This window comes from Gopherus flavomarginatus, chromosome 14 (assembly GCF_025201925.1).
Source record: "Gopherus flavomarginatus isolate rGopFla2 chromosome 14, rGopFla2.mat.asm, whole genome shotgun sequence".
NCBI lineage: Eukaryota > Metazoa > Chordata > Testudines > Testudinidae > Gopherus > Gopherus flavomarginatus.
Window position 1 is genome coordinate 43,062,911 of NC_066630.1, and position 10,316 is coordinate 43,073,226.

Here is a 10,316-nt window from a genome sequence, read left to right on the forward strand (position 1 = left end):
TATATTTGGTACTGTACCTTTTAATTTCTGTTTCACTAACCTCCTCATTTTTGTGTAGTTCCCCTTTCTGAAATTAAATATTAGTGCTGGGCCAGTGTGGAATTTTCCCCACCACAGAGATGTTAAATTTAATTATATTATGGTCACTATATCAAGCAGTCCAACTATAATCACTTGTTGAACCAGATCCTGTGCTCCACATAGGCCTTGTTGAACTTCATTAGATTTCTTTTGGCCCAATCCTCCAATTTGTCTAGGTCACTCTGGACCCTATCCCTACCCTCCAGCTTATCTACCTCTCCCCCCAGCTGTGTCATCCGCAAACTTGCTGAAGGTGCAATCCATCCCATCATCCAGATCATTAAATGAAGATGTTGAACAAAACCAGCCCCACGACTGACCCTTGGGGCACTCCGCTTGATACCATCTGCCAACTAGACATCAAGCCGTTGATCACTACCCATTGAGTCTGACAGTCTAGCCAGCTTTCTATCCACCTTATAGTCCATTCATCTAATCCATATTTCTTTAACTTGCTGGTAAGAATACGGTGGGAGACTGTATCAAAAGCTTTGCTAAAGTCAAGGTATATCATGTCCAACACTTTCCCCATATCCACAGAGCCAATTATCTCATCACAGAAGGCAATCAGATTGGTCAGACATGACTTGCCCTTGGTGAATCCATGTTGACTATTCTTGATCACCTGCCCATAGTCATTTCAAGAGCAGGGGCAGGAGGTGTTTCCTTAAGAAGACTGCAGCTGGTGGAATTTTGTACTTCTCTAGTCCCTTGTATTGCCAGATCTCAAAGCACTTTACAAATACACAAGTGAATTTATGTTCCCAACAGCCCCATAAGGGAGATAGTAACTTCATATTACTGATTGAAAAACTAAAGCACAGGGAGATAATATGACTTGCCCACAGACACCCAGATGAGCATTTGGCATCCACTTCTTGTTCACGAGCTAATGCTTTGGAAAAATCTAGAACTAAAATGTTTACTCACACTTAGCTGACACAATGCTACTTACGATCTGTCCTGCTCCCACATTGGATACGTCTACACGGGATTGTAAACCTGGATCTGTAGGACCCAGTCTTGTGGACTCAGTGTCTTCAAGCCTGCACTTGAGCATCCACTCTTTATTGCAAACCTGAGTTTACAATTGCTGGACCTGGGTGTCTCAGCTGTGCTAATGTGTCCATACTGCGCTACGCAGACCTTCTGACTTGGGTCTGTGGCTTGACCTGCACCCATACTGCAGAAGGATGGCTTGGAACCAACTCATAGCAGGACTCAGGCTCCGATCCATCTCCCTAGCTGGGTTTTAGGACCCAGGCCCTGACTGCTTGCTGACCTGAGTCAAACTGATGTGTATGTGCATGGAAGGGGTGCTTGGGTTCAACCCTGAGTCAGAACCTGGGCTTAATGTGCAGTGTAGACAGATGCATTCAGCCCTAAAATGTTTTCAGCATCATGTCACCTAAAATGACTGTTCACAACCACATTCAGGCATGGTCAAGCTTTGTAGCACTGCCCAGGTCTCGGCTTTTAGTCTCTTGCCTCTTGTGATGTCACCATTTCACTTAGAATCACAGAACCATAGAGTATCAGGGTTGGAAGGGACCTCAGGAGGTCATCTAGTCCAACCCCCGCTCAAAGCAGGACCAATTTCCAACTAAATCATCTCAGCCAGGGCTTTGTCAAGCTTGACCTTAAAAACCTTTAAGGAAGGAGATTCCACCACCTCCCTAGGTAACCCATTCCAGTGCTTCACCACCTGCCTAGTGAAAAAGTTTTCCTAATATACAACCTAAACCTCCCCTATTGCAACTTGAGACCATTACTCCTTATTCTGTCATCTGCTACCACTGAGAACAGTCTAGATCCTTCAGAACTGATTCCTTGAGGACCTGCTCCATGATTTTTCCAGGGACTGAGGTGAGACTGACTGGTCTGTAGTTCCCCGGATCCTCCTTTTTCCCTTTTTTAAAGATGGGCACTACATTAGCCTTTTTCCACTCATCCAGGACTTGTTTTTCAGTCACTAACTTCCATGCGAGAGGAAATCTGAATTTAATATTTAAAAAAAATGTAGTGAACTCCACTTCTTAAAAAAAAAAAAAGAATAACCAAAAAAGACTTGTAAGCAGCCACTCATCACAGACAATATAAAGAAGGGATTAAAACCAGGAGGCGATACAAATCCATTTCTTTTCCCAGGTCACTTTTAAGGCCACTGCACTTCTCCCATTAGGCAAGACCTTTGCTTAGATTTGTTTTACATCAACACAGGTCAGGTATACACTACAAAGTTTTGTCAGCATAACCATGTCTTGGGCATGAAAAAAATCTCAACCCCTCCTGTGGAGCTCTAGCTATACCGGGGAAAGAGTCTTTTTGCTGATACAGCTTATGTTGTTTGGGGAGATGGTTCACCTATACCAGTAGTTCCCAAACTGTGGGTCATGACTGAAGTGGGAACACTCCATCAGCAATTGGGTCACGGCCTTCCCGAGTGTATGGAGGACACCATTTTACAAATTGGTATTCTCCAGACTGTTTGGGGTCACAGGAAGCACTGTGTCTTAGGTCATGCAGGTAAAAAGTTTGGGAACCCCTGTCCTACCCCATCTCATACTGGTATAAGCTGGGTCTCCATTGAGGGCCTCAGCTGGTATAGCTATACTGATATAGCAGCGTTGGCAAAACCTTCCTAGTGTAGCCTAGTCCCAAGCTGTTCCACCACCACCATCTGTATTATGGTTGTGCCTAGGAGCCCCAGTCACGGAGCAGGACCCCAGGGTGCTAGGCACTGAACAAACACAGAACAAAGAGATGGCCCCTGCCCCAAAGAGCTCACCTCTTTGCCAGCAGCTCTTTTTTCCTTCCACATCCCTTCAAACAGGCCCTTTGACCTGAGGCTCTTATCTCCTCTTTGGGCACTATGCAAACACTTGCGAGCAAAGTCCTTGGTTTGCTTTCTGGGCTGGGTCTGTACAATCCTGAAGTCACAGGGCTAGGTCCTCAGCTGGCGTGGGCTGGGGCATGAGGGGTATTGACAGAGCCCTGTGAATGTTGTCTTAGAAGGGAGGAAGGGAAGCACAGGGAGGGCCTGCCCTCACCCCACAGCAGCAGTTGCTTCCGCATGGGGTTGGAACTGGCTGCCCATTCTGGCTGTTGCAACCTGGCACATGGGATCGCAGCACAACTCACTTGAACCTGGCTCTACTGCCCCTTCATTACCATGATAGCACGGGGCCTGGCCAAGCCTGAGCAGCTCTGCAATCCCATGCACCAGGTCACAGCGCCTGGAGGGGGGAGCCGGGCCCGACCCTATGGGACAGGAGCCGCCGCTGTGGGGCGAATATATTTTATTTTCTATTATTTGTTGTTTTTTATTTTGCAGTTGCAAAAAACACAGGCCTTTACGTATTGAGGACTGTGTTGTAATTGCAGGCTATTGCTTTAAGAGCAGGACTAGGGAGGGGTTCCCTGATCTTGCTTGAAGGCTATGGGGCTCTATTGGGAAGCCTGCAATCTAGCAGCAGCCAGTTTGGAACCAGCCAGCCTACAGTAAGGTGGAGTGAGTTGTGCCTGTCTGTTTTAGGGAGCAGGCTGCTTTGTTTCTCTCTGTTTTGGGGGGTCTGTGTGTTCTAAGAAGTAAAGGTTTCAGAGTAGCAGCCGTGTTAGTCTGTATCCGCAAAAAGAACAGGGGTACTTGTGGCACCTTAGAGACTAACACATTTATTTCAGCATAAGCTTTCGTGGGCATAAGCTCACTTCTTCGGATGTTCCATTCTATGCATCTGAAGACATGAGCTTATGCCCACGAAAGCTTACACTGAAATAAATGTGTTAGTCTCTAAGGTGCCACAAGTTCTCCTGTTCTTTTTTCTAAGAAATAAAGAAGCACTAACAGCAACCTTCCAGCAAGATTAGTGATGATGTTTATCTAATTTCTCTGTTTGTATGTCATGAAACATATTGACTTAATTGGAGACGCACTGATTCACGGCAGCTGAGGATCTGGCTTATAAATTAAAAGCAGTAATCGTATGTATCAACTAAAGCTAAGGGAAAACAATAAGTGAATAGTAAGAGTGGGATTGTCTCTTTTCTAGCAGCAAAGAATCCTGTGGCACCTTATAGACTAACAGACGTTTTGGAGCAGATGCATCTGACGAAGTGGGTATTCACCCACGAAAGCTCATGCTCCAAAACGTCTGTTACTCTATAAGGTGCCACAGGATTCTTTGCTGCTTTTACAGACCTAGACTAACACGGCTACCCCTCTGATACTTGTCTCTTTTCTGTGCTTGTGCCAGCATTCAGTACCATAGGGCACCAGCCCTTTGGATGCTATTGTAATACAAATATTTATCACTACCAATGTTTAGCAACACCTATGGCAGATCTGCTAATGCAGATAGGGCATTGCTACTATGGTGGAGCTGCTTGGGTGGGGATTTCTCAAAATGCGTCTGCATGTAAACATGGGCAGAACTTTGGAGCACCATAGGAATGACCAATCAGGTGCTTTCTTGTGCCTAAGCATTTCTTCCAGGTGTGCAGAAGACAATGGTTAAAAAAAACTACATGGTAGCTTCATTCTATCTGCCTCACTCCTGGCTTGAGAAATGCAACCTTTACTCCTAATTCCCTGGCTTTCTAATGTTTTTAAATTTCACTCCAAATTTTTTTTAAAAGGACCCCCCCATTGTGCCAGGCATTAGCCAGATGCAGAGGACACACTTACAGTCTCGGTGTTTTAGTCTTCGTTTCCAGGGAACTGGTGCTTTAAAGAGGGAAAGGTGTGCTCCCACTCACTCTGGCTGCAGGGAAGGTGGGATTGGGTGGGCTTCCATCCATCCTGAAATCTTGTTTCCGGCTTTTCACTGTCACTGTGTGATGACGTTGCAGTGATAGATGGTAAAGCAGTGCCCCATGCATTGAAGCCATATCGTGATGTGAAGATTGTAATGCAATCCAAGGGGCCAGACTTGCTTTGCTAAGAGCTCCTAAAACCAGCCTGTAAAAAACACCAGGGAATCGTCAATAAGTGCAAGAGGGCATTTTGTCTGAGAGACAGTTTGCCACCCCTGCCTGCATGCTCGTGCCCTGGATCAGCAGAACTGAAACTGGGGCCCAGTGAAGCAGACCCCCACATCTGCCCCTCACTCCTCATCCCCAACCAGCTCCCAAACCGAAAACCCCCTCCAGACCCTCCTTCTCTGGGTTTTTTCCCTTTCCCAGCCCAGGAGGTCACCTGACCTCTTTGTTCTCCCACACCTTTAGCATCCCCTTGCAGGGGGGGAAGTGCCTGGCCATTAGTTGCTAGGCGACAGAGAGTCGGCCAGAAACTGAGGCACTCACACAGTATTCAGAGGAAACATTAAGAACAGTCCCACTTTGTCACAGGGGCTGAGGCAGGTTCCCTATCCGGCTCCTGGGAAGCGGCGACCTCCAGCTCCCAGTTCCATGTGCTGCCTCCACCCTGCTCTGCCCCGCGCCCCAGTTCTGCAGCTCCCATTGGCTAGGAATTGTGGCCAATGAGAGCTGCGGGGGCGGTGCCTCAGGGCAGAGGCAGCACCTGGAGCTAGGAGCTGAGGGAGAGGAGTTCCTGTCGCCCTTCTGGGGGAACCCCCCCCCCCACGTAAGCACTGCCCTGCACCCTAACCCTCCGCCCTGAGCCCCCCCAAACTCCTGCTGCTGGGGGTGGGGGAGCCCGAAACTGCCCCAGCAGCAGCCAGTGTAACTGGCCCAGGGGCTGCCTGAGCTGCTCAGGCGGCTCCTGGGCCAGCCGCAGGGGCTACTGCAGAAGCCACGGAAAGTCACGGAATCCATTACTTCCATAACCTCCGTGACAAACCTGGTGCCTTACTCATGAATAACTGATGCAACTTTTCACAGCTTCTGTGTTTTCCCTAGAGGCCGAGATTCCACTGGGCACGCTCACAACAACCTGACAAGCCGGCATTTTTTCCTGGTGGCTGCATCCAGAATCTTATCTCCTACGTCCTGAGTGACAAAAAAGGAGATTACCACTCCTATCTGACTCCTGGCTGCAGGTTTTCCTTTGCATTCCAGCAGTGCCTGGCCTCAGAAATCCAAGGAGATCTCATCACAAGCTCACAGGCCATAAAGAATCTGATAGCCATGGTATCATCCATCCCTGATTCTCAAAGGAGTTGTGAGGGATCCTTTGTAGCCAAGATCATTTCTGTGGAATTGGCCTACTTATTCCACTCCGCCCTTGGGAGTCCTTAAGGACTATGCAAATAGTCAATAGCCCAGCTCCTAGCCAGCCTCCTCCTCTCCTTCCTGGGAAGCTCCCTAACGCGTGCTCTGCTGGTGCTTTTCTAAGTGAAATTCCTTTGTAAGATTTGTGTTTTTATGACAGTCGGGCACTGACTTGATAAAACGGGTCACACCATTTCACTGTAACAAAAAACATTCTGCAACACTGACCCTTCTAGAGAGGACAATAGGCTGGGAAGGGAGGGTTTTGCTGGGTGGAGCAGCACAGACGTGGAGCCAGAGCTTCTGGGTTCCCTTGCCAGCTGGCACCTGTTCACTGTTGCTGTGCAGAAAAGCACTCCCTGCCCCCACAGTCCTACCCTCCTCTTTGGCACAACTCCCACAGAGAGCGTGCAACAGCTGTGAGCCAGAAAAGCATCCTGGAGCTTATTAAAAAAGCACAGCCAGGAACCCACTTTATTTCTAATTCCCGTCCTTATGCAAGAAGACTCACAGGGAGAGGGTCCCCTGCTGGGGAGAGACGAGGACCTGGAGAACGCCAGCATTTGCCTCTCTCTTGGCAGGGTCGGGGAGGATAACGCACTGGTGTTAGCTACTCTTGGTAGCTAATCTGTGTATGATTGGCTGGCTCTTTATTTTCACCCAGTGCTCTCTTGAGCAGAGATTTATCCTTTGTTCATATCAGGTTTGTCTCACCACGTGATCCTGCCTGAGTCTTTGGAAGACAGTCGTCAGTCTCACTCCCTCCATCCTTGGGCGTAGCCAGACCCAGATCTTGTCTCCTTTCCCCAGAGGTTACCAGCTCTATGTTCTTGCTGCTCTCTTCCAGACCAACATGGACACTGTGTGTAGCGCACAGTGTCTGCTTAGCTAAACGTACTCTAACAAAACCTTTCCTGAGCTTTCCTTTCCTCCCCTCCCCATCTAATACTTCCCAGCTTTCTAGTCACTGCTGAACACTGGGCTGACATTTCCAAGGGTCCACTTCCCATTAATCCCAGCACCTCCTGGTGATTTCTATTCTGCTAACCGAGCTGATTAGCTGACACTGCCCCTTCTTGACCACAAATGTCAACCTTGTCCAGTTTGTAACTCATGAGCCACAGGACTCTGATTTCCCTCTGGTGTCTCTATGGGTGGTTGATCCAAAGGACTGTGGGGGTGGGGGAGTTTCAAAAGCACCTGTGAAATTCAGGAACATAAGTCACAAGGAAAATCATTACACAATTCCCCAAGCTGTAAATCAATCTTATCTTTCTGATTTGCTCAGCCACCCTGTTTTATATAATCTATTCAGTGGTGTCAGTTCCCCTCAGAAAGGAATTATGTGTATTCTGGCTCTAAAAGAGAGACCGAGGATTCCAAATATTTGGTATTCCCTTCCACCCACTATCATTCTCTTCTTTGATCCTCTTGCTGTTACAATTTGCTCTTAGGCTGATTCTTAGCTATGCCATGTCAGAAAACATTGGCTCTCTCAAATGAATAGCTATTCCTGGTGCTGGACCAAGGGTTACAGAGATTTGTATAGTGCTTCACACACTGAAGCCACTAATCAGATGTGCTGCAGTCACTCCATTCGCCCCTAAAATGTGGCCATCTCTGGGGCAAAGGACTGCAGCTAAGCAGACAACTGGTGCACAACAACTGATGCACAGTGGAAGAGGAGACAAATCATTATCATCATCATCATCATATTTGATACCCTTTTAGAGGCAGGGCCTTAGATTTTGAAAGGCTCATTAAAAAAAGGCACAACCTACCATTTTCATGGAACTCAAATGCCTCTGTCTTGGCAGGGTAAAGGGCTGAACTGGCCATCCTATCACCCACAACCAAAGACCGTCCACAGCACCACTGCCTAGGGAAGGGAATGAAGACGCCTGTTCATTCATTAAAGCGACAGTAGGGATTGCGGTGGAATGCAATTTTACTCATGCTGGAAGTTAGCCAGAACATGCTGAGTGAGTGTGTCTATGTGTGCACATGCATGTCACTGCTGCCCTCTGTTGGCTGAAGTTTTCTGGCTTGCTCAAAATGCATGGGATCCCATTGCTTTGCCGTGGCTGAGAGTTAGTGCAGAAAGTCGTGTCTGAGGAGGGCTAGAGGAATAGTGTGTTGGAGCCAGAGATCAAGAGTTCTGTCACGTGGGAGGGTAGCACTCCCTGCTCCTTTAATAAGCAGACAGGAGCAGAACTTGGTGCGATGCCTTATTTGACAGTGCAAAACTCCTTGGTATTGATACCTGTGGTAGTGGACAAGATAAGAGAGGTTCTGCTTCAATGCCGGGAGTGCCAGTGTCACCCTCAGACAAAACTCTATACAAATATGAGCAGGTGACTTGCCTGCTAATTGGCTAGGCCTGCTCTAGTGTCTGGGCACCAGCTGGCAGACACAACAATAACGGTTAGACAGACAGTCCCCAGCGGGATTCTGCATATTGCTGCTGTGCTTGGCAGGGGAGCTGCGACCTGGTCAAACCAGCAGGAGTTGAGCTGAGGGTTGTGTTGCTGGCTGGCTAAGCTAGTAGGAGCTGTGCTGAGCCAGTCTCACTCTTGCCAGGTCCATTTGTGCCCAAAGGGCTTGTGCTAGTAGCTGGCAGAGACCGGGAGAAGAAGGTGGGATTTGAAATAACTCATCATGAGGGTACTGCTTGGCAATGCCACTTGCAGGGGGTGGTGTCCAGGCCTTCATGGGAGGAACTCTCTGGGCTACTGTCTGAGGAATAAACAGAGAGCAGGGGGCATGAGCCGGCTCTAAGGTAAAGGCTAGTCATTGAGAAGCACAGCAACAAGGGCGGAGGAGCAGGCAAAGAGACTAGTGATATCAGGTGCTGGCTGAACAAGAAACATACATTTGAACTGATCCTTGGAGTCAAAGGTTTCCCACAGAGCAGGGAACTTACTGGTTGTTTGTTCTTCAGGAGTCACCTGTGTATGGGAGGTATTTATTTTTACAGTCTTGTGTCCTGGCACTTCTGCTTATCAGCTGGGTTTGGAAGCAGCAGTGACAGCCAGTGGGACTCTGGTGGGAGGTGCAGCCCAGCCAGAAGCAGGAATTACCAGAAAGCCTCTTCAGAGCTTTCCAGACAGGTCTCACTGATGATGGTGGGTCAGCTGGTTTAGAAAGCTTCCCTCAAACCCTTGGGGACTGATCCAAGCGCAAACAGTTAGCAATGAAGCAGTTTCAATTATCCTCAGGTCTGAGCAGATACCGCTGCAGGCTGTGAGGTTTAATTCTTCTTTTGTTCGCTAGAGAGTGAGATGACTAAATTTAGCCTAATTATGGAACATTCGCTCTAAGTGCAGAATCTGCTTTTTGCTAATTGCTTTTGGTCTGAAATTACAGTGTAGAATGAGCACTGGATCATTTGCCTGCTCCCGTTTGCATCAGTTTAGGGCATGGCATCAGCTTTTCCTTTTACAATGCCTGTTCCCCAGCTAGTGAGCTCTTCCAGTTATCCTGCCTCTGAGTGGAGACCACTCTGCCAACACTGAAGCTTTGTGCTCAGATATACCAAGTGCGAGAGAGAGAGAGAGAGAGAGAGAGGTATCAGAAAGGCAGCAAAGCCATTTCCAACTCTAGCTGCTTGTAGCCAGGCTGAGCAGGCAGGAACAAAATAATCAGTGATTGGGGGAGTTGAATAGCAGGGAGTTTGCATATATGTGTGTGTAAAAGTTACTGGTGACCCCACTTAACAACTAACAGGCGGCCATTTAAAAAAACCCAAAAGCCTCACATACACAGTAACCTAAACTTTTAAACTATCTTCTCTCCTCTGCCTTAAGGCAGAGGAATCTGGCTCTAAACCGGTTTTCACTAACCAAATAGCAAAAATACAGGGTCTAGCAACCACCAATCAAGTATTAACACTGTTGCCGGCAGATAACTGCCTGAGGCCAAGCAACAGCGGGGGGGTCCGTTGCCTGGTGTGCCGCGCCAATAAACACACCAGGGTGGAGAAACAAACCAAGTTTATTTGAGCTCAAATAAGGTGCAAGGGAGAAAATCTCAAATCCTGCCCCCCTAAAACAAGCAGTTTCTTCCTT